The sequence below is a fragment of the Hordeum vulgare genome, chromosome 2H, assembly GCF_904849725.1.
Source record: "Hordeum vulgare subsp. vulgare chromosome 2H, MorexV3_pseudomolecules_assembly, whole genome shotgun sequence".
Taxonomy (NCBI): Eukaryota; Viridiplantae; Streptophyta; class Magnoliopsida; order Poales; family Poaceae; genus Hordeum; species Hordeum vulgare.
In genome coordinates, this window is record NC_058519.1 from 282,540,711 (window position 1) to 282,564,477 (window position 23,767).

A 23,767-nucleotide genomic window follows, 5' to 3' on the forward strand; every position below is an offset into this window, starting at 1 on the left:
GTGCAATAAATGTCTCAAATATTGTAGGCGGGTTAAAATAATGCGGGGGCCTGACACATGTCATTCAATGGACTTGCCTAAGAGCACGGAAAGTTTCGAGGCCAACCGAGCAGCACGACCAACATTTCCTTCACAAATCCTACACTTTCCCTCTCGATACCGAGAGACTACATGAAAGATGGTGCGTTTTACCAGCGACCTGAGGTGAGGCCTATTCGAAATGCCCCCAAACTTTTACCACACCCTATAGGTGCCATGTGATGATGCCATATGCCAGATCCCGTGGATTTTCGGTATCTTACGATTTCCCGTTGATTTAAACGGTTGGACGAGTCATGCATGCCGCCGAAGTAATTGCACATCCTCGTGGCTGGAACTGCCCCTTCCTTTTCTGCACAAGGGAGACACATGTCGCTAATACATCACAAGGATAATCTACGGTCAAACCTCTCTCGAGTCCGGTCAAATTGAAGACGTAGATCGTGCTGTCCCTACGGATGGGTGAATCCCAAAAACATAAAGACAATGAAATTAAAATATAATAAAGGAACAAGTATAATAAAAATACAACAAAATAAAACACACAAAATTTGAAAAGTAAAGTGATGAACTTTTTGTGTAGAAAAAAATAAAAAGGGTAAGTTGTGTAATCAACACTCGGCTTATTCTATAACATCCGGCTTACCGTGTGCGCGGGTCTTACCAAAAAATAGAGCGCGTAGATGAAAACGGACCGCCAAAATCCAAATTTGACGCCCGGAGATAAAAATTGACCACCAAAGGCCCCCTTTTCACAAATACCACAAAACAGAGCACGTCCTGTGCGTCGTGTGCTCCTCCCCGAGCCGTCTGCACCTCCGTGCTGCCCTCCTCCGCGCCGCCCCACCGCCGCCCTCACCATGAGCTTGCCCATGCCGCCCTGCTCCCCGGCCGCCCTCGCTCCTCCGTGACGCCCTGCTCCCAGCGCTGCCGCCTTCTCCTGTGCGCCGCCCTGCTCCCTGCGTCGCCGCCTGTTACTCTGCGCCTCCCTGCGCCCTGTGTCGCCACCTGCTCCTCCGCGCCGCCCTGCTCTCAGGGTCGCCGCCTGCTCCTCTGTGCCGTGCCCCCTGTCGTCGTCGCCGCCCCTTCCCGTACGCTAGCCCGAGGTGGCCCTCCTATCGGCTCCGTCGCCCCTCCCATCAGCGCCACCGCCCCTCCCCATCCACTAGCCCGAGCTGGCCCTCCCATCGGCTCCGCCGCCCCTCCCCATCCTCTAGCCCGAGGCGCCCCCTAACTGCTCCGCCGCGCCACCTTTTATCCACCGGGAGGTACCCTCTCTCTCTCTCTCTATCTATCTATCTCTATCCCTCTCTGAACTGACCATATTCTTCCCTGTTCACCAGGTCCGTCTGCTCCGGCGGCAAGGTGCTCCTCGTCTGGAACTTCAGTATATCCCAGGAGGATGTGGATTTGGTCCAGTTTGCAATATGTTCGTCTAGTTCTGAACTTTTCATCTATCCTGCTTCACTAGTAATTCCCTGCTTCTGCTGCTGCACACATAGGTTTGCCATGTACATCTGCACCCTGCACAAATGTTTGCCATGTACATCTGTACCCTGCAGAAGTGAATAGATGTTTAATTACGTGGAGTTTTAGTCGAGTTGGATTCTTCTGGTGGTGGTGGCAACTACTAATTCGTTCTCACTTTACCATGGTCTCAACTCTTAACAAGCACACAAGGTTCTACCGTTGCATGAAAGCTGTTGTCAGTACCATGATCATTCATTTCTGCAACTTTGGTATTGGTTCCACCCTTGTTTTATTTCATTACATGCAAAAAAATATAAAGCTTATTGGACGAGAACCATGGTAATTAGAACAAGTTTTGTCCATTATGATTTTATTATAATCTATTGACGATTCATATTGTTCGTGCAGTGCCCAAATGGCCACACAATTTGCTCCAGTTGTAAGCATAGGGTAGACAACCATTGCCCCACTTGCCGACAGAAACTAGGAAATGTCAGGTGCTTGGCCCTCGAGAAGGTTGCCGAATCGGTCCAGCTTCCGTGCAAATACCAAAGCCTGGGCTGCACCTAGATCCATCCTTACCAGAACAAACTTAAGTATAAGGAGCTGTGCAGGTTCATGCTATGCAGCTGTCCATACGCAGGTTCAGAGTGCCTGATCGCAGGCGACGTTCCGATGCTCTTGTCTCATCTCATTATTGACAACTTTCTTCAGTTCCTAGTGAATGTCTCAATGCAAACTGTTTTATTTTCTTTTTTTATTGTTAGGACACATGAAAATTAACCACAATAAAGGGAGTAAGATTAGGCGTGCAACCTAATTATTTTATCTTCTAACCTGAGCTTAAATTACTTGTCTTATAAACTGTAATTCCGATAGACGTTGTCAAACAAGATTGATGTTATAGTTGCTTGTAGCATCTCTTTGTCCACATGTCATTATTATGCCCATACGTACAATATGTTCTATTTGAATTCACTTGCAAATAATCTAACCATAGCAGCGGTTTCAGTAATTATATCATCACTGCCTTGTTCTGAGATTTGCACAAAATTACTTGATGGCCAATATTTCATCACAAAACGCTGAATCAGAATGTGAAGTGATTTTATAGTTTTCTAGGGTTCTATTCACTAAAGGACTATCTATCTACATTTGCCTTTTGCTAGAGCCAAGGCTCCCCTTCCAAGGGCCCTCTTGATTGTTTTCTTTGGAATGCATGTTTTGTATATAGTGGTTATTAAGCTCATCAAAATATGTCATCTGTCAGCATTATTGATGTATGGAAACACCGATATGGCTTTTTTAAATAGCAATTATATATTGTGATGTTCAAATACATTTGTTGTTGGTTGAACATGATCCTTGGTTCTATATAAAAGTAGAACTGTTAATTGCAAGTTTAATGCTGCAGCATTGATAACACTTCCTTTATGCTTGCCGTATCACACCTTGCTCACTTGTTCTTGCAGCCTCGATGAATCCATGATGCTTACCTTGCTGGAGGGCATCAAACCCGACCATGGCACCACATTCTTAGTCTTGAGGTAACTGCACTGCAACCGCAACTACGTTGTCTTCTCCAGATTAAATAAGTCGAGTATGTTGTAATTGATAATGCCCTGTTATCTTACGTTGTTCGCGTGTGCTCAATGAACCATCTAAGATTGAATCATGTTATGCATTCAACGACATCTAGAACCATTCTCGTTATTTTGGTATTCATGCAACAACTGTTATTTCTTGTTTATAGCGGTGTATCGTGATGAAGTAACTCTTGTCCTTGTCTATCAGCTTGAAGTGTCCTCAGTCATGAGAAGGCTCCAATAACTTTATGGTTGGTGGATCTACACCTGCCCAAGCAAGCCCAGTGACACGCACTGCGGCTCAAGATGCTTCGACCTGCACGCCACAATGATCACTCGAGGTAGTTGTCTATGCTTGTGCATTATTCATACTTGTGTCTTGTCGTTGGTTGTGTCTCTCAATTCCCAACTTGTGCATTGCTGATAGTAGAGCCCAGAGTCTTGATCCTTGTATTATTCATACTTCTTAGCTTCAATTTGAAACTTATATGTTGATGCTTGTTGACTCTTGTGCCTTATCGATCATTTGCAATTTAGCTTTGGAAACTCCTGCGTGTGGTAATGAACTTAGAGGTTTGCATCACGAATGCCGTCGACGGTGGGCATACTTGCTGTGGTGGACACTCATTGCATATTGTAGGTTGAACTCATGCTTTTGTGAACTCTTGTTGCATATGTAATGTTGTTGTGAACCCTCCTTGAATATGTATCCATGCTTTTGTGAAACTATATTGGATATGGATGAGTGTGTGGACTTTGAACTCACCATCGTTTGTTCTTGTTGTGAACTTGTAATATATTGGTTATGTATGCATGACCGTTTCAGTTGTGAAATCTTGTTGCATATGTACGCATGCTTTTGTGAAACTATATTGTTGTTGTGATCTATTGGATATGTAATATACTGTTGTTGTTGTGATATATGGATATATATTACATATATATAGTTATGTTGTTGCAAAACAAATGCTATTGCGTGCTATAAGCCGTGTGTCCCAAACATTGACACCCGGCTTATAGGGCATCTGGGGCTGTAAGCCTTGTGTCCCTTGGGAGGCACCCGACTTATAGGGCATCCATGGCTTGGTTGTTTACAATTTTAGCCGAGGGCTCGGCCCTCGGTTTATATAGAAACCGTGTGTCTAGCCTAAGCCCTCGGTTTATATATAACCCGTGTGTCCAGGCTCGGCCCTCGGCTTACATATAAACCGTGTGATTGTAGGCCCTCGGCTTATATAAACTGTCACGGGGCTTGCCGTTAGTACCACATTGCCGTTATATATAAATCGTGTGCCCGTTGGCACTCGGCTTACATGGGGATCCTCGGCTTATATGTAAGCCGAGTGTTTTCGCTATTGCTCTCGGCTTACACCGGATAAGCCGGTCCTTAGTAAGGCGTGTGTTATAAGCCGGGGAAAACACTCGGTTTATATATAAACCGAGTGTAAACCGTTGTAAGCCGAGTGTTTCGGGCACTCGGCTTATAAGTTTTTTCCTGTAGTGGGTCTATATATAAGAGAAGGTTGGGATATGAGATGATCTGAACCCTAGGTTTAAATCGGACGATTCAGAAATATAGGTTAGGGTGTCTAATTGAAAAACTGATGATGGTTTGGAGTATTGCATGGTTTATCTGGATGTTTCGGATTCCGGGAGGTTTCGGATTAGGTTGCGAGAAGGTCGGTGCACTGTACAAAGTGGCTAGGGAGAGATGAGAGGGAAAACAGGAAGCCGAGCAACAAGATTTTTATATACGAAAAACATGTGCCATTGGACCGGATATAGTGTCGTTATAGGATTAGCAGTTCAGATATCAAATGGACCGTGAATGCGATGAAATTTGGGAGGTGGTCTACCTACAATAAAACAAGACTGCACACCAACTTCTAACCCATTCCAAGAAAATTGTAAACACACTTTTAAAATAATATTTTAACGGTGTTGTGGGGGCGTGCGTGTGTGGTTGGTCCCAAAACGATGGACGATAAGAACGGAAAGGACCGGCAACTAATAAAGGACGCAAGTTTTGGAAAATTATGACAACAGATTGCCGATGCAATGTGGATGGTGGGCATGATGCAAAGATGAATGCGACAATCAAATAAATCACATATCAATAACGAAATAAAAAGAGAATCTTTTGGAGCGTTGGTTCTAGGCTATTACACATGACTTCTTTATAAAGTGGTTACCTATCTCAACATCACCCTCGGGCTTTAGGGGCACCAGATGGGGTTTTCAAAAAGCCTTTAAAAATATTTTTGTTTCCAAAACTATGCATATATTCCTCCCACTTGCATAGCAACTATAACAATCTGTCTACTTTCCACCCACACAACTCTAAGCAGAAAGTAGAGTCATTGCAATGCAAGTATCAATGAGAAAAGTAATGGAGACAATCCACCAAGGTGGTCATCACACCATCATGATTTCAGTGCAGAGTTTAAAGTGTGTTATGAGATGCATAAATGGGTTTCATCAACATGGTCAACGGGCAGCAAAGTCTTCAGGGTCATCAAATCCTTATAGTCCATTTTTTATCAACAACATAATTTATCATCGCATTGTAATGGGAAAATATAAGATACGACAAAAACAGGAAAAATATATCGCACCTAAAAATGTTAACTCATTCTTGGAAAATACTAGAGTCAAAACTAAAAATACCCGAATTCCTAGTTTTTGGGTTTGGAGTGTGAGAAACAATGAAAAGCATTTTAATAGTGGTTTTAAATACTTTGTATAGGGTTTTTATTGAGACTAGTATAGAAAATACTTTTGTACATGCATGAAAGCTATACCATTAAATAGGTTGTAATATTGCAAGAATTATGGAGTTGGAATATTTGGATCTGGATAAATATTTTGGTTTGCGGAAGTTTTGGAAAACAGGAACAAAAAGAAAAAGGCTAGTGGAGCAGGTGTGCCACAACGGCCATGGCTGGCCGACCTAGTGGCTAGCCAACCCTCGGCTAGCTGAGGCGCGTGCGCCTGCCTGGGTTTAAACCTCACACGCGAGACCGAGTGGTTAGTGACAGATGGATCAGGAAAGATAGAGGTTAGGATGACAGGTGGAGCCCACCTGTCACCTGCAACCTCATAGTCATGGGAGGCCGGGTCTTACCTCAAGCGTTCTAGGACACAATGAGGGTTGGCAAGTGCAGGGATGGGTTCAGTGGCGAGTCGCTCGTCGACTGGAGATGGAGCTGGTAAGAGAGGAGCATCAGTTCGTTGGCGACAAGATCCCATGGGGGAGCAGTTTCTGGACATGGTCGCCTGGGTTGTTCCTTGCTGCAAAAAAATGGGAACACGGGGGATATGTTTATGGAGACGAGAGGAACTCAGAGAATAAGAAATGAAGGTTGAAGGGGCCTGTACCCAGAGATCATCGGATGTCTGACATGGCGGACCCCGAGCTCAATCGCGAGCTCAGGAGCTCCTGGGTGCGATTGCAGGGTGTTAGGGTGCGACTTTATGGCCGAGAGGGAGTCCAGAGGGGAGAGTAGGTCATGAGGGAGGCTTATATTGCTAGGGGTGACCTCACCATGGACATGTACACCTTCGAGGTTATAGCCGACGCTGGAGGCCTCGACAGGACTCTGGTCCATGTCGAGGGACTTGGTATGAGTGGTCTATGATTAGGGAGAGAAATAGAGCAAGTGGCGGACCACCAGGGGCATCGCGTGTGTGAGCCCGACCATTGGCCGAGCTGGAAATATCGGTCACACGTGGGATGGGCGAAACAGAAAGAGGACGGAGGGGGCCGACAAGCTAGCATGTTCTTAAAATCGAGGCGGCCTTGGGGGACATGGTCCCACATCCTTAGGCTATCGCGTGGATAATGATGGGGTATGCTTCAAAGCGCGAATATTGCATGCCATGGCATGTCCACACACTCTGGGGTGCTCCTCCTTGTCCACTAGCTAATGGAAGATTGGGAGATGCCTTGGGTAGCTTAGAAGCTAAGGGATAGCGTAGGAGAGATAATATGAGGGGGAGATATTGTGCAATTGTTGTCCAGGGAGGTAAAAATGGTGTTTTCACCCCTCAATCAATGATGTGAGGCTATGAGATTTTTATTGGGGTACAACGTGACCAGGGCTAGGTATGGTAAGATTTTAGGGTGAAGGAGAAGGGTAGAAGGGGTCAAAACAGTAGCTTTTGGAATACAGCAGAAGGTGTTTAATGCTGGTTTGGGCAAGTTAATAGGTTCTCATTGCCATGAGATTAACGTGATCAAATGATAGATAGTAATAAGGTTGATCACCATGTTTGGTCTTATTTGAAGGAAGTTGCCAATGTCACTTTGGCAAACCCTAGAAATCAGTAGAAATAGGTTTTTTAGATCTAGCCATGCTAATCTATTCTCTTTGATGCTCCACTTTGTGTGGTTGTATAATTAGGGGATTACAACATGACCAAAAAGTTTGATCTCAAATGTAGATTCTTCACAGTGTAAAGTTGCTGAAATTTGGCCCCGGACAGAGAGGGTTTTTGGGCATTTTGGTGAACCAAAACTATTGGGATTGAGATGAAACTTGGGTAGCTTAGAAGCTATGGCATATGTGACCTGCTGGAATTTTCCTAGATTAATTTGACAATATTTTTTATAGAAATATTTCAAATACTAGAAATATCTAGAAAAGGTGTTGGAGGGTTTTGTCAAATATTTTGACCATGACCATGTGTTGAATCTATTATATATGGAAAATATATGTCCACTAAGTTTCCCTAAATTCTATCAAATATTATGGAAATATAAAAATAATTTTCCCTTATAAAAGACAATTTTCGGCGTCATAAAAAGGCATTTAAATAAAATATAAAAATAACATTTAAAATATATTTTTGTGGGTTTGGCAAGTCTTATTAATAGGTTCCAAATAAATTGTTTGGGGAAAAACATTAATCCTAATTTGAGGACTTGTAGTACAAACATTCACGCTATTTTGTAAAAGAATAGTTTTATGTGCTACACACATGGCATGATCATTGGGCAAGGATTTGGATCAAGGGGATGAGTTTTGAGAGCATGAATTTTTTTGTGAATTAAAACACAACCAAGCAAATAGCAATTCAAGAATTCACATGCACACAAAAAGTTTTAATTGGTCAAAATTTTCAAACTCATAATCATAGCAAAGTGGTACAAATACAGTGTATCACAGACCTACCCCCTTACAAGCATCTCATCTCTAAGATTCCTAGGCCACACACTAAAGAGATAAAGGAACTCAGATCTAAGGTAGTCTTCACTTTCCCAGGTTGCGTCTGCTGCGGTGTGGTTGCTCCTTTGGACCTTGAAATATTTGATGGTGTAGCTACGGGTGCAACGCTCGGCTTCATCAAAGATGTGAAATGGTCTATCACGATAAGTGGGGTCTGGCTGAAGGTCGATGGCTTGGTGATCGATGTCCTCGTAGAGGTCGGGACGGTTGGGAACTTGGAGACACTTTCGGAGTTGTGACACGTTAAAAACATTGTGCACGTCATATAGCTCAGAAGTTAGCTCTAACTTGTAAGCAACTTCTCCTAGTCCGTCGGTGATCCTGAAGGGGCTAATACATCTTGGTGTGACCTTTACTTTGATGTGGAAGCGCTTGGTTCACTTGAAAGGTGTGACTCGGGGATAGACATGGTCTCCAACACGGAAACTCGTGTCTCTGTGGTGTGAGTTTGTGTAGCTCTTTTCCCTTGACTTGGCGGTCTCCAGATGTTCTTTGACAAATTGAACTTGCTTTTCTACTTCGCGGAGGATATCTCATCCAAAGACTAGTCCTTCTCCAGATTCTAATCAGTTGAGGGGAGTGTGGCATTTGCGACCATATAGCACTACAAACGGTGCCATCTCTAGACTGGAGTGGTAGCTATTGTTGTAGGAGAACTGGCGAATGGTAGGCAATCTTCCCCACTTGGCTCCATATGACAAATGCAAACACACAACATACGCTCGGGTATCTGATTTAGTCGTTCCATCTGGCCTTCGGTCTTGGGGTGAAAAGTGGTGCTGAAGGATAATTTGGTTCCCAAGGCATCTTAGAACCTATTCCAGAAACTCGAGGTAAACTAGGTACCTCAATATGACACGATTTCCTTAGGAACTCTATGGAGGCTCAAGATCTGGTTGATGTAGAGCTTGGCTAGTTGGTTCCTATTGTAGGTCGTCTTGACACGGACGAAGTGGGCTACCTTCGTCAGATAGTCAACAATGACCCAAATGGAGTCATGTCCCTTGCTTGACCCGGGTAATCCGATGATAAAGATGTCACATCATCTGTTTTGACTCTCCTGACTAGATTAACCTACTAAAAAATTAGGACCAATTAAATTTTTTGAGAGTGATTGTGATGCTTGATGTGATTGTTGCTTGCTTGCTTGTTTGCTTATCTTTAAATACCAATGTTCCTGCTAATCTCCAGACTCACCACCTTGACCCAAACCCTTGCCTAATGATCATGCCATGTGTGTAGGACTAGAAACTATTTTTACCAAACATATTTTTGACCAAAAAGCATTTCCTTGTTTAAGGTTTCAAAAAACACCGAGTGGGCATTTGTACTACAAGTCCTCAATTTAGGGATGTTATTTCGACCAAATACTTTATTTAAATCCCATTACCAAAATGGCTTCCCAAAACAACAATATAATTATTTTAAAAGTTATTTTACTATTTTATTTAAATACCTTTCTCTGAGGCCAGAAATGGTCCCTTGTGAAGGAAAGTAATTTTTATTTCTTTCAAAATATTTAATAAAATTTAGGGGAACTTAGTGGATATATATATTCTGTATATATGAGTTTCAACACATGGTCATGTTCAAAATATTAGGCAAAACCTTCAAAAACCTTCCTGCCTATTTCAAGCTTTTGGAATATTTCTATAAGAAATAATCTCAATAAATCCTAGTAAAATTCTAGCATGTCACACACGTCATATGTGATGATCTTCCCTAGTATCATCTCAATCCAAGTTAATTTGATTCAGCTAAATATTCTGAAACCCTATCTGTCCAGATCCAAATTTGAACAACTCTACATTGTCAAGTGTCTCTAATTGTTCTCACATTTGGTGGGCATGTTCTGATACTCTAATAATGCATCCACACCAACTGGTGCACCAAAGAGAATAGAAGAACCTGCCTCAAACCCCTCAAAACCTTCTGTGTTGATTTCTGACTTTGGGAAACATTACATTATAAAGTTTCTCCAATTGATCCCAAACTTTTTGGGCATGCTCTAGTGCTCAAATAATTCCACCACACCATGTTGTGGATTAGTGGGAATTGATTTTCATAGTTTTGTAAGCAGAAAGCCATTTCTGTCCATTTCATGGGTTTTCAAGTCTACATTGGAAACTTTCTCCACCAAATCCCAAATTTGGTGTCCAAGTTTATTTTCACCTATTATGTTATCGTGTTAAGTTTCATAGAAAATGGACTCCATTCGCTAGCTCTAGCATCCATCAAACACCTTCTCCCCATTTACCAAAATTGCCGCTTTGACCCCTTCCACTAATCTCCTTGAGCTTAAAATATGACCACAACTCTATCTAGGCCCCTTTCACCTACAGTAACCTTGCCATGGCCTCTCGTCAACTATTGGAGGGTAACTCCACCTCTCCACCTCTCATTTTTACCTTGGCAACGCTTATTTTAACCTCTTGCTATACTTATGCTCATGCCAATGCTCCCACATCTTTCCACAACATCTCTAGTATGATAATGCATTATTCAAACCAAAATATGACATGCTCATGTGGGAAATATGAGCAGCCCTTCTCAAACTTGTTTTTGGCAGAATTATGGCTTTGAACTACAAGTACTAGCTACACTCCTTCCCGTGAGCTGGAAGTTAGCAGTATTGTAGTCTTTGTATAGCTAGCACCGCTAGACATGGTTTCATCGCAAGATTCCCCCACTGAAAAACCACTTTTGCTAGCCCCGAGTCTGCTGCAAGAAACTTAATCAGTGATGAAACCCAGCCTAATTAGCCCCACATGCAACCAAACTCCTGAGTCGTCTTCCTGAATGCATGCCTTGCACGAAGGGCATCTTTGACTGGTTGTAAAGCCACTGTAGACATGCATGGCCATGGTGAACACCTCCCTCGCATGCAGAAATGTTGCTCTGCGCTTTGTCCCCTTGCTGCAGCTCGGGTTTGGCAAAGGCAGCGTGTCCCACAGAGCCTGGGCACTCCCCTTTGACCAGTCATGCCCTCCCCGATGCCAGGAAGAAGCCAAGATGGCTTTGGCGCGCGTGCTCTCCCATGCCCGGAGCATCCGAGGTTCTCTTTGGTGCCCCCTCCATTTTAGCTGCTTCCTTGAGACCTACTACCTATTTACGACTCCCCTCTCTTCCATGAACCCCCCAGACCAGTCCAAGGCGGCCACTGAGCCCTCTCTTTTCTTCCACGGCCGAAACCCCTCCGTCGTGCTCCTGTCTGGTTCGGCTAGTCTGGTCTCTCTCTACCATGTGAGCATCACCAGAGCTTCCCCCTGCATGACCCCAAGTCCACGCCGCACCCCTTCCTCTTGCTATGGCCAGGGCACCACCCTCGTGGTCGCTGCCGTCGACCGCCACCACGACCACGGACCAACGCTCTCTGGTGCCTTCCAGCACGGGAATGGATCCCAGGTGGGTGCGGCTCCCTCCCCCGAGCTCGTAGGTGGCCGCGACACCGCCAGCCATTGCCGAAGCCACCGGGGCACGCGCCGTCTTGGGCCCTGCCTTTCTGTCCCTAGGTCCTCCGTCGTGGGGCGGGAGGTAGGGGGTAACCCTATGGCCGTGCCCGTGTGTAAGTGAGCCAACGGTCGGGGCCACCTATTTAAGTGGAGGCGCCCGCGTGGGACTCTGCCTCCCCAAGGCTAAGGCGTATTTGGCGTAGTGCGCCTTCGGCGTCACCGTGGCCATGCGGCTGGGCTGGCCCCAAGGCCTATCTAGTGCCGAGAGCACACTAAAGGCCTCTCTCGTATAACCCTTCTCTGTTTTATCTTTGAATATAGACTTCTAAAATCCATGGTAAATTTATCCTAACTCCAATTTTGGTGATTCAAGTTTTTGTAGATTCCTAAAATCAAGATCTATCCGAATATGTGCATTGCACATTTTTTTCAAAGTTATTTTCTATAGAGATCTAATGTAAACATGGATCTGATTATTTCAAACTGCACCTTTGTAAATTCTTGCAGCACTCAAATCAACTCCAAATGGAGTGATTCCAAATTCCAGAGACTTATAAAATTATTCTCTATTTTTTCAGCCATTGTCAACATTTTTATCTGTCATATTTCTGTTGCATAAAATAAATAGCCCCTTCTGCTATTTATTCAATGATAGAAAATCCATAGGATATTCATACAAACTCCAAATCCAGTGAAACCACTTCCTAAATGTTTCTAAATTCATGCTCTATTAAATAGTGCATCCACTCATTTTTTAGCACAATGTTTCTATAGACTTCTTATAGGACCACCTATTCCTCTTTTCCTCCATTCAAAATCTGTGATGATCCAAATCTCCTAGAACAAGCTTCACGTATTTTTCTTATGACGAGAGAGGTCCAAGAAAATATTCTATTTTTTAAAGCACATTTTTCTGCTTGTTGTGTGGCTTATTGTGGTTGTTTTTGATGATAGTTGACGGAATAGATGGAGTACTCGGAGTTGGACCGAAAGACCTCGAACACCCCGGAGACCTATGAGAGCAAGGCTAGTAGCCTTTTGACCATGTCTGAGAAAATGTTTTATGCATGTCATGTTGATTACTTTATTCTGATGCATGTAGTAATGATTAATCGGCACACCCCGGTATCGTGTTAACGATGGCTCCCCTGGAGCACTTGCATTGAGCATGACCTTACCATCTACGAGGGTCACGCTGATAAAAAGTTGACAATTAGACAGTAGTGCTACGCATAGGAAGAGCATATGCATGGTGATTGTAACACATGGGTGATTACAAAGGTTTTACGAAAACCCCGTCGGGTGCCACTAAAGCCCGAGGGTGATGGTGTACAGTTGGATGGCCACTTGGGAAAGAAGTGGTGTACTGGAACTGTTTGTGTGAGTGGTTTCGGAAATGGGATTAGATTTAAGATTTGCTGACCATCCCAACCTTATTTGTGCGACCACGATACCCCTTGCGGGACGGGAATGTGTTGATTACTATCGTCCTCCTAGTAGGGAGCCCAGATTACTAATGGCGGGAGTGATATGATCACTCCCGTGATGGGGGCGTGCTAGGTAGGACTAGTATGTCGTTTTTACGTGTTCCGGGAACACCGTTGGTCCCTGCATGGATGATACGATCTAGAGTTGGTCCTCGTAAGACGTACATCATGTGGGCTGGGTACTAATCGAGTGGATTCTTTGTCTAGTGTTGTTAGGGGAAAGGCATTGGCCGGGTACTTACCTCGGGTATGTTATATACCGCGAGTCCTGGATGACACGGAAGTTTCCTGGATCTCGTGGGTACAACGTACAACCTTTGTAGAGTGTCAAACTATTCGAATAGCAGTGTCCACGGACAAGGACAATCGGGTAATCCTACTTAGACTACCTCTAGTCATTTCCGCAAAAATCAGGTGTGCGTGTGTATAAAGGTGTTACATGAGAAATTGATTATGTAATGCCCCAAGAGTGTAACTTGCCTTTATTGGAACCTTCTGTATGTGGGTCCATCATGTAAGTGCCATGAGAGTTATTCCATGTGTGTCACCTTGCCATGTCTCCCTTTACATTCATGCATCCATTCATCCATGCCTTTGTGTTTGTGGCCTTGTGATCATATGTATGTGGTGTGTTGTGATGTGATGATGATATGTGATGATGTGGGTGTAGTTTGCTAGTAGGAAGAACTATGTGGTTCGCAATAGGTTTAAAAACAACTCCCTTTCTCTATTTATCTCAAGCCAAGATTCTTTTGCTCCTTCTCTATTTCAAAAGTGCCCATGTTTTGGTATGTATTGTGGTGATTGTGAGGATGTAAATTTGTTGTTTTGAAACCATGTTCTAAGGGTGCAAATATTAACAAAACAGAGGATTAAATTATGTTTTGTAAATATTTAGTTGCTCCAAATATTTCTTTTCCAATTTATTTAAATGGGTCATAATTCCCTTATGACCATGGGTATTTTGTTTCATTTTAAACTCCAACAGTTTTGCCTTTGTTTTAATTCTTTTCTCTGTTTGTTTTAATTAGAAAAAACCCAGAGGTTTTATTCCTCTCTTATCTAGCGCCACCTGGTGGGCTTTCTCCCCCTGCGTGGCCCAAACCCCTTCCTCTCGCACGCAGCCCATGCGTGTAGACGACGTCTTCTTCCCCCTTACTCCGTCAGACTTCTTCAGAGAGGCAGCAAGCAGACGCTGTCATGGAAGTCGAGGCGCACGTCCCTCGCCTCCTCCACCTCCATATAAGCCCCCCTTGGCATCTGTGCAGCCTAGGGTTCCTCCCCTTGCGCCGCCACCTCTTTCCCATCTCCTCCTCCCTCTCTGTTGACGGCTTCAGGTAAGGGGATCGAGCTCCTCCGCCATGGCCGTAAGCTGAGGAGGTCCTCGTCGTCGCGCCCGTACACCTGCGTCCTCTCCGACCCGTCGGCGAGCACGCGGGATCTCCAAGGGACGCATTCCCGCAGCTAGGACGACGAGATCGGCCCTGCTACCACTACTTCGACGAGGGCATCTTCCTCCCCGACGTGCTTCCCCGCCATGGCTTCTTCCCCTTCTTCCTCTACTTCCTCTCCGGCAGACGCGTTGACCTCGTCCAGTGGGTGAGCTAAGTCCTTCCCCCCTTCTTCCCTGTCCCAGATCGCGAGTCGTAGCCCGTAGCCTCGCCGTGTGCCTTCTCTATCGCCGGCGCCGCTGCGCGTCGTGGATCGGTTGATGTAGGCTTCCTCGAGTAGAACTAGTGGTAGAAATGGAACCCTAGGAACTCCTATTCCCTTCCATCAACAAGCCGTAGCTTAATTTAGCGTGTAACGCCGACGAGGTCCTTCCCCTGTTCCGGCCACCGTCGGGCAGAGGATAGGCATGAGGGGGTTGTTCAATAGAGTATACTTCCCTTCTCTGATAAGTTCCGAAGCAGTAGCAGAGTGGTAGGGGCGTTTTGGTGCAGTGGCAGGTCGGGGGCTCGAATCCCCTCATCGCACCCTTTTGCTTTGCGGTTTATTTGGCACGGTAGCTTCAGCAGTGTGCATATCCTGCTTACCCTGTCTCTTCTGTCGAGCGAGGGTGATGTAGCAGAGTGGTGTAATCCTGTGTGGTGTTACAGGGGGTCTAGGGTTCGATTCCCACTCCACTCCTTTTATCTTGTTGTTGCATTTCTTTTCTATTTTGCACTTGGTTGCTTGCTTAGTTGCTGGGGCATGCTAGATCCACTCATGTGGTGTTTTATTTACCTCACTACAGTAGGTGTGCTTAGCTATTTTGCTATTTTGTCTAGAATGCATGTGTAGGCTTTGTATGTGTGGGTATGTGTGAGCTAGATCATGTGTATGTGTGTATTTTGCACTAGAGGATGATGTGTGTGTGTTCTCATGTGCATGTTGATGGACTTATGTACTATCTTGTGCAGTATGTGGTGTGAGTGTGTTTGGGTCCCCCCCATACCTTGTGAGTGTGTGTGTGGGTTCCCCCCCCCCCCCCCCCACATACTTTGTGTGTGTGTATAGTTGATCATGTGTGTGTGTGATGTTGGGTGTGTTTGTGTGTGTGTTCCACACACATTCCCAAGGCATGATGTGCCTAGTTAGCACTTGTGGCTACTTGATGGTGTAGGTGTATGTTATATGTGAATGTGGGTGTAAGCTAGGTGTGTGTTTATTAGCATGTGTAGGTGTTTATCATATGTTGTGCTTGATGCATGTGTGTGTGTAGTGGTGTTCTAAGGCACATGAGCATGAGGTCTTCCCCTCATGTGCACCATTGGATATGTGAGTGTGTGCATAAGCATGTGTAGCTGATGAGCTAGTGGAAGCACATGTGATGATGCACTATTCATTTCTATGTGATTCCATGTTATTTTCTTCTTAGCTTTGTGCCCATTTGTTCTATGCAAGTGCCTATGTATTATATATGTTTTTTGGGTAGAATCATCCCAGGAATTCAATGGTGAGTTCAGATTCCACTTTGGAGCACTTTCTGGGAATGTCATATTACTGTTTTGTTCAATGTTTGGAGCTTGGTTCCATGAGATGTGGTGAGCCCAAGAGGTTGATTCCTTGTTGTGGCATTAGAGGGTGACCCCCTCTATAGCATGTTGGTTTTGTTTCATGCTTAGTAGTTCATATGTGCAAGTTGTGACTAGTCAAAGTAGGCATGTGGCTGAAATTCTAGTTTAGTGAAAATCTATGATTTTCACCAAGTCTGACAATCTGCTTATATTTTCTTCTCCTGTTGTTGTGCTTGTAGAAGTTCATGCGTTGGGAATCCGCTCTGGCTATCAACTGGATAGTTGTATCTTTTGTGTTTGTCTAGGTCTATGTCAATTTTCATTCCATTTGGATTCCTGTAGATATGCTTTTGGGTGGTGTCAAAATTCTTGTGAGCATAAACAGCTAGTGAGAATCTGGAATTTTCACTAAGTCCCTGAAAACTGATATTTTTGGCCAAGTTAGCAGCTGTAGAACTTTCTGTGTGAATCTCGTTTGTATTATATTTTTGCTTGTGCTTGTAGAGATTTTGAATACCTTCTGCCACATATCCTATTTGCCATATTTGGGTGGCTGTAGGTGCTTTGCATGTAGCTCTCAAACTACTATGATGTTGTTTATGCAGATTGTATAGTTTTGATGTTTTGATGCTTGTGAGTGCATAGTTGATGGTGTGGTGATATTCCTTGCACCACCCCATACATACTTGTTGTTTTATGTGTTGGCAACCTGGGAATACCACAAGTATGCCATTGGAGTGTGTTGTGTTAGATTTCATCCGTAGGACTCCATTTCTTGTTTCGTTGGTTCCGGTTGATCTGTAGCTCCGTTCGTAACGTTCTTTATATGTTTTTGCATTGTTTTCACGTGACGCATCTGTTCATGTCATCCTAATGCATGTCAAGATAGCTTAGAGTACAGTTCTCTCCAGAACTTGTATTTACTTCTCATGCTTGTGCAAGTAGCTGGAATAGAGATGCATGTTCATTTTCATCTCATGCATCATGTGCTTGTTGCATCTTGTTGTGTTGTCGTTCATTGTATGCTATTTTTATGTTGGGTAGCACTGGGATCAGAGAACGAGTACGTGGATCCGGGAGAGTACGTGCAGGACGAAGAAGAGCAGTTTCAAGCTGAGGACATCACATGCAAGATGATATGACCTGGATTCCATCTCTAGACTTGTTATGCTAGATTCACGTTTACTTCGTCATATGCTCGCTACCTACCACTAAAATAATTGCCTCCTGATATTTCCTTGCAACCCAAACACTTATCCCTTCCTAGCAAATCTGGAATGGCTAAGTAGGCTTTGCTCAGCTTCTAATGTTAGCGTTGCTAGTTGCAGGTGCAATTGTCTCATGTGATAACATGAGTTTGATATCATTATGTTAAATCGGTTATTTAATTAATGCACCTATATACTTGGTAAATAACGGAGGGCCTAGAATTTTTCCGGGTGTTTTTTTCTGTTATTGCTGCCATAGTTACCGGCTACCGGTGTTTGATTCCATAACTGATCGCTCCTAACACGTTCGGGGTTGTTATGGGGACCCCCTTGATAAATCGCGTAGTGTTAAGACTTGTCCGGCAGGACCCAACATTGGTATTAATTTGCTAATCACTTAATAATAATCTGCATAGGGAATAGCTACCCCGAGGAATTAATCAACAACCCGGGCCAGTGCACCTCATGAGTGTTGGTCCAAATTGAGAAGACTATGGGGCCACCACACGACAACCTGAGGTTTGGTATACCTGTAGTGTGACTCATCCGTCGTGTCCTGAGACTGAGATACGCGGCTCTTATCAGGATCGTCGACACGATGGGAGGTCCTGCTAGTCTTGTCTTACCTTAGCGGTATATCTTGCGTATAGGAATCCCGGTGAAGCTCTGGTTCTCCACAGAGTTGAGGTTTTCCTCTAAGGAATCCGACGAGATCACGAGATTCGTGATAGAGGATTACTTTGCGGCCCGTGACCGTTTGTGATGGACTAGTTGGAGCACCCCTGCAGGGTTTAATCTTTCGGAAAGCCGTGCCCACGGTTATGTGGCAACTTGGAATATTTGTTAACATCCGGTTCTACGTAACTTGAACTAATCTAATAAAATTGCCAACTGTGTGCGTAACCGTGACTGTCCCCTTCGGAGACCTCTCTTCGATCGGGAACATGGTGGGGTTACGATTGAAGTAAGTAGGTGTTCAGGATCACTTATTGATCAGCTATTCATCGATCGCTAGTATAGACCACCTTCAATACATGTTCTACGTAAGTTAGCCACCATAAATGCTTAGGATGCTGCAACCTTTAACACCGAACCTTCCTTACCTAATAACTTGACTAGTTCTGGCACTGAGGTCATAGATTGCTGAGTCCCCGTGGCTCACAGATTACTTCAACACACCAACAGGTACAGGTACGCCCGACACGGGTGATCCAGACAGCACGCAGGTGGCGTGGCATTACGATGAGGAGAACGACCGCCTGTACGTGAACTATCCAGAAGACTGAGGCGTGGTCATGATCGTGGGCGAGCATGCAGGGTAGCATAGCCTTTTCTCATGTTATGTAGTCTGTAGCGGAACTACCTTGTTTGAATAAATGCGTGATGTAAACTCTGATATTATTTATAAGATGGCAGTTGAATCCCTAATTGTCATTCTATTATTATGTATGTGCTATGTTACCGTGCTTGCGAAATGCTTAGATGCGCTTCTTTCCAATTCGGGGCCTCGATCCCTAAATCAGAAAGGGCCGCATCTTAGTCGTTACAAGTTGGTTATCACAGTCGTACGACCATAGGAGCCTTTGTGTGATCGTACTTGGCCGAGTCGAGTCTATTAAAATGTTTTGAGTCTTAGTTATATCGAAGAGTAGGATTCTTTTTTATCCTCTTCCATGCTCTGGTGAGGTTCCCGACTTAGGAAATCTTAATTCTACTCCTCTTCTCGCTCAAAAATTTTTAGGATCATGTGAGTATTTTGAAATCTATATGATTTCGATGTGATGGAGTTCTGTCTTGGTGCCTCCTGTCTGCCTTGATTTCTTCCGGGGAGTTGAGCTCTAGGGGATTCTTGTGCACATCGTTATCATTCAGATTTCTGAGTATCTAAGAACGAAGGATGTTCGTAATTGCTTCAATACTAGTAGTGGCGAGATAACCCCGATGTCCCCAGTACTGGTGCAGATTGTTCGGGAGTACTGCCATACTTTGTATCGTTGTGATCACGAGGGTCTGTTGTAGATGAAGGTCCGAGATTCTGGTTATGTGTTGACGGATGTGATACAGTGGACGGGTCAGTATAGGAGTTGAGTGAATATTACTCCTTGTATCCGTTTACCAGATTGTTTGATCAGATATTTCGGAAATTCATAGGTGGGATATCAAGTAGTAACTTATAGGACAATCTTCCTACAGATGCATGATGTGAGGTTGGGATTTGACATTTAGTGGGTATGCTTGTTCACGATCGTCTTACAGTGGTTCTCGTTGTATCTTAAAGAGTCCTTGTAGCTCGCTACGACTCGGGGATACTTCATAAGTCGTGTGCATTACCTTGCACAGGATGGCTACTGTAAATTCGAGCCCGTGCGATCTTATCCATGAAGATATCAGATGAAATATCGATCATACGTTTGTTCCGAGCAGTTCTAGCTCATACTTGTTTGCAAGTGGTCTTAATCAGAATTTTGTCGACCGTCACTTTGAGGAAGCATTATTACTATTTTGTTCGAGTGCAATTGCTAACATTCTTGTTCAGATATTCCTGCCATTTTGATTCAGCTATACCTTCAATTTATTTTGTGGGCTAATGTGTTGTTCGTCTTCAGGATGGTCCACCAACTCGTCAGAATCGAGGTCGTGAGTATGTGCCGCCACCACCTCCTCCTCCGGAGAATCCTCCTCCGCCGCCGCCTCCTCCTACAGAGGCTTGGAAAGCCGTGATGGCTGCTACAAATGCAAACACTCAGATGCTGATACATTTTTTGCAAGAGAGGACTAATCAGTAGCAAGGCAATTTCCATCCTGGTGGCAATCAGTTTGCTAATCTGAGTCAGTTCCTGTCAAATCAGCCGAAGACTTTCACTTCCTGTGACTAGCCGTTTGATGCTGAGGATTGGATGTGTGACATGAACTAGCACTTTGAGTGCAGCAATGTTCATCCTGAGGATTTCGTCAAGACTGCTACATTCCAGCTGAAGGGGTAAGCTTCTATCTGGTGGCAACAGTTGAAGGATTCCAGGGGTGCTAGAGTGATCACTTGGGATGAGTTCTGCCATGACTTCAGATCCCACTACATTCCGTCCAGCTTTGGGGAGGAAATGCGTGAGAAGTTTAGGTGCTTGAAGCAAGGTGGTAACTCCGTGTACAAGTACAATGTCGAGTTCCATGAGCTAGCCCGATACGCCTTGCAGGATACGCCTGATCAGAAGAGCAAGATTTATCATTTCATAGGTGTCTTGAAAGAAGATTTCCAGTTAGCTCTTGCTTTCCACGATCCTAAGGAGTTCGATAAGTTCTACAACTTAGCTCTCAGGGCTGAGGTAGCTTTGCTCAGGGTGGAGAATTCTAAGAAGCACTTCAGAGATTCCAGCTCGTCTTCTACTCAGGTGGTTCAGAAGCAACAGAAGTTTTGGGTGTCTCCTCCTCCTCCTCGTCACACGCAGCAGTTCAAGCATTCTGGTGGCCGTGGTTCTTCCCACCCACCCATCTCAGCTTTTCAGTAGAGATTCCAGCAGCAGAAGCAAGAGCCTCCTCAGACACAGTACCGTCAACCAGCAGATGTTACTTGTCGGAAGTGTGGGCAGAAGGGTCACTATGCCAACAAGTGCACTTCTCAGCTCCGTCTTCCGCCTCCTCCTCGAGGCAAACCTCCAAGCAATGCTATCGTCAAGTTCAACCCCAGGTCTGCTCAAGTCAATATGGTGAATGCGGCTGAGGCAGAAAACTCGTCAGACGTGATCATGGGTAACCTCCTCGTCAATGATATTCCTGGTAAAGTGTTGTTTGATTCTGGTGCATCGCATTCTTTCTTGTCATATCCTTTTGCGGCAAAGCATGATTTCATTCTTCAAGAGTTGGCTAAGTCTTTGGACATTGTTTCTCCGGGTATGCTTATGAGTTCTCGTTGGGTTGTTCCGGATGTTTCTGTCAAGATGGGTAGTTATTCTTTTGTGGCATCTCCTATCATCTTGGGCAATTCTGACATTGATTTGATCCTTGGTATGGACTGGTTGGCCATGAACAAGGCATCGATCTATTGTGAAGCTAAAGAAGCGAAGCTTACTCACTCTTTGGAGGACGTGATTATATTCACGGCGCGCGATGATACAATCCGCCTGTTCTCTTTAAATGAAAAGGGTGAGATTAGTCCTATTTCGCAAGTCCCAATGGTATGCGAATATGAAGATGTGTTTCGAGAAGAGCTACCAGGAATGCCTCCGCACCGAGAAGTTGAATTTGTTATTGAGGTTGAACCAGGTACTGAGCTTGTGTGCAAACGGCCGTACAAATTGGGTCCAGAAGAGTTGAAGGAACTTAAGAGGCAACTCGATGAGAAGGAGCGTTTGGGTCTGATCAGACTGAGCTCGTCTCCGTGGGGCTGTGAAGTTCTGTTTGACAAGAAGAAAGATGGCACGGACCGGTTGTGTGTGGATTACCGTCCATTGAACAAGAAGACAATCAGGAACAAGTATCCACTTCCGAACATAAATGAGTTGTTCGAACAGTTGAAAGGGGCTAAGATCTTTTCCAAGCTCAATCTCAGAATGGGCTATCATCAAATTCGCATTCATGAAGAGGATATTCCGAAGACTGCTTTCAACACTAGTTTTGGCTCATATGAGTATACGGTCATGTCTTTTGGTCTGGCAAATGCTCCTCCGACATTTTGTCGATTGATGAACTACATATTCTCTCCGTTCAAGAATGAGTTCGTCTTGCTTTATCTCGATGATATTCTGGTCTTATCAGAGACTGAGGAAGAACATGAAGAACATCTCAGATTGGTGCTTGATAAGCCGAGGGAGTACAAATTATATGCCAAGTTTTCCAAGTGTGAGTTCTGGTTGAAAGAAGTCGTCTATCTTGGGCACATCATCTCTTCCGAGGGCATCAAAGTTGATCCGTCGAAGGTGCAGGCCATTGTTGAATGGGAGCCTCCGCAGAATGTAAAGCAGTTTCGAAGCTTTCTCGGGCTCGCAAGCTATTGTAGAAGGTTCGTTGAAAACTTCTCCAAGATAGCTAAGCCTCTCTCAAATCTTTTTCAGAAAGGTGTGAAGTATGCTTGGTCTCCAGAGTGTAAGTTGGCCTTCGACACACTCAAAGAGAAGCTCACCTCTACTCGAGTCTTGGTTCCTCCGGATGATTCCACGCCTTACCAAGTGTTCGGCGACGCCTCTCTTCAGGGTCTTGGTGCAGTTCTGATGCAAGAGAAGAAAGTGGTTGCTTATACCTCGAGGTACTTGAAGCCAGCGGAAAAGATTATCCTGTGCCTGATCTTGAGCTCAAAGCAGTGGTACACGCTCTGATGACTTGGAGACACCTGTTGTTGGAACGAAAGGTTGAAGTGTTCACCGATCACAAGAGTCTCAAGTACATCTTGACCCAGCCTAACCTGAATCTTCAGCAAACTCGTTGGGTGGAAATCCTCCAAGATTTTAATCCGAGTGTTGAGTACACACGAGGCAAAGCTAATTTCGTGGCAGATGCTTTGAGCAGGAAGGCTTACTGCAACAGTCTCATTCTGAAGCCTCTCCAGCCTGACCTTTGTGAGTCTTTCAAAAATCTCAACCTTCAGTTAGTACCTCAGGGATTTCTTGCAAATCTTCAGATCTCTCCTACCTTGGAAGATCAAGTCCGAGCAGCACAGCTTCTTGATGCAATGGTGAAGAAAGTCAAGATTGGCGTGGCAAAGGGACTTCCCAAATATAACTGCTTCAGTGTTGATGCCAGAGACACGTTGTTCTTTGAGGATCGTCTTGTCGTTCTGAAAGGTGATCTCAGAAAGGTAATCATGGAAGAAGATCATAACTCCTTGCTCTCAAGACATCCCGGAAGCTCCAAGATGTATCAGGACTTGAAACAGACCTTCTGGTGGACTCACATGAAGCGTGAGATTACTCAGTTCGTAAATGAATGTGATGTATGTCGAAGGGTGAAAGCAGAGCATCAACGTCCAACAGGTCTTTTGCAGCCTTTGCCCATTCCCGAGTGGAAGTTTGACCATATTGAGATGGATTTCGTCACCGGGTTTCCGAAGTCCAAGAAGGGTAATGATGCCATCTTTGTCATCATCAACAAGTTGAGTAAAGTGTCTCATTTTCTTCCAGTCAAGGAATCTATCTCCGCAGCCCAGCTTGCAGAGTTGTACACTTCCAGGATAGTGTCTTTGCACGGCGTGCCTATGATGATCTCTTCAGATCGTGGAAGTATCTTCACTTCCAAGTTCTGGGATTCTTTTCAGTCAGCGATGGGCACGAAGATACGCTTTAGCACAGCTTTTCATTCTCAGACTAGTGGT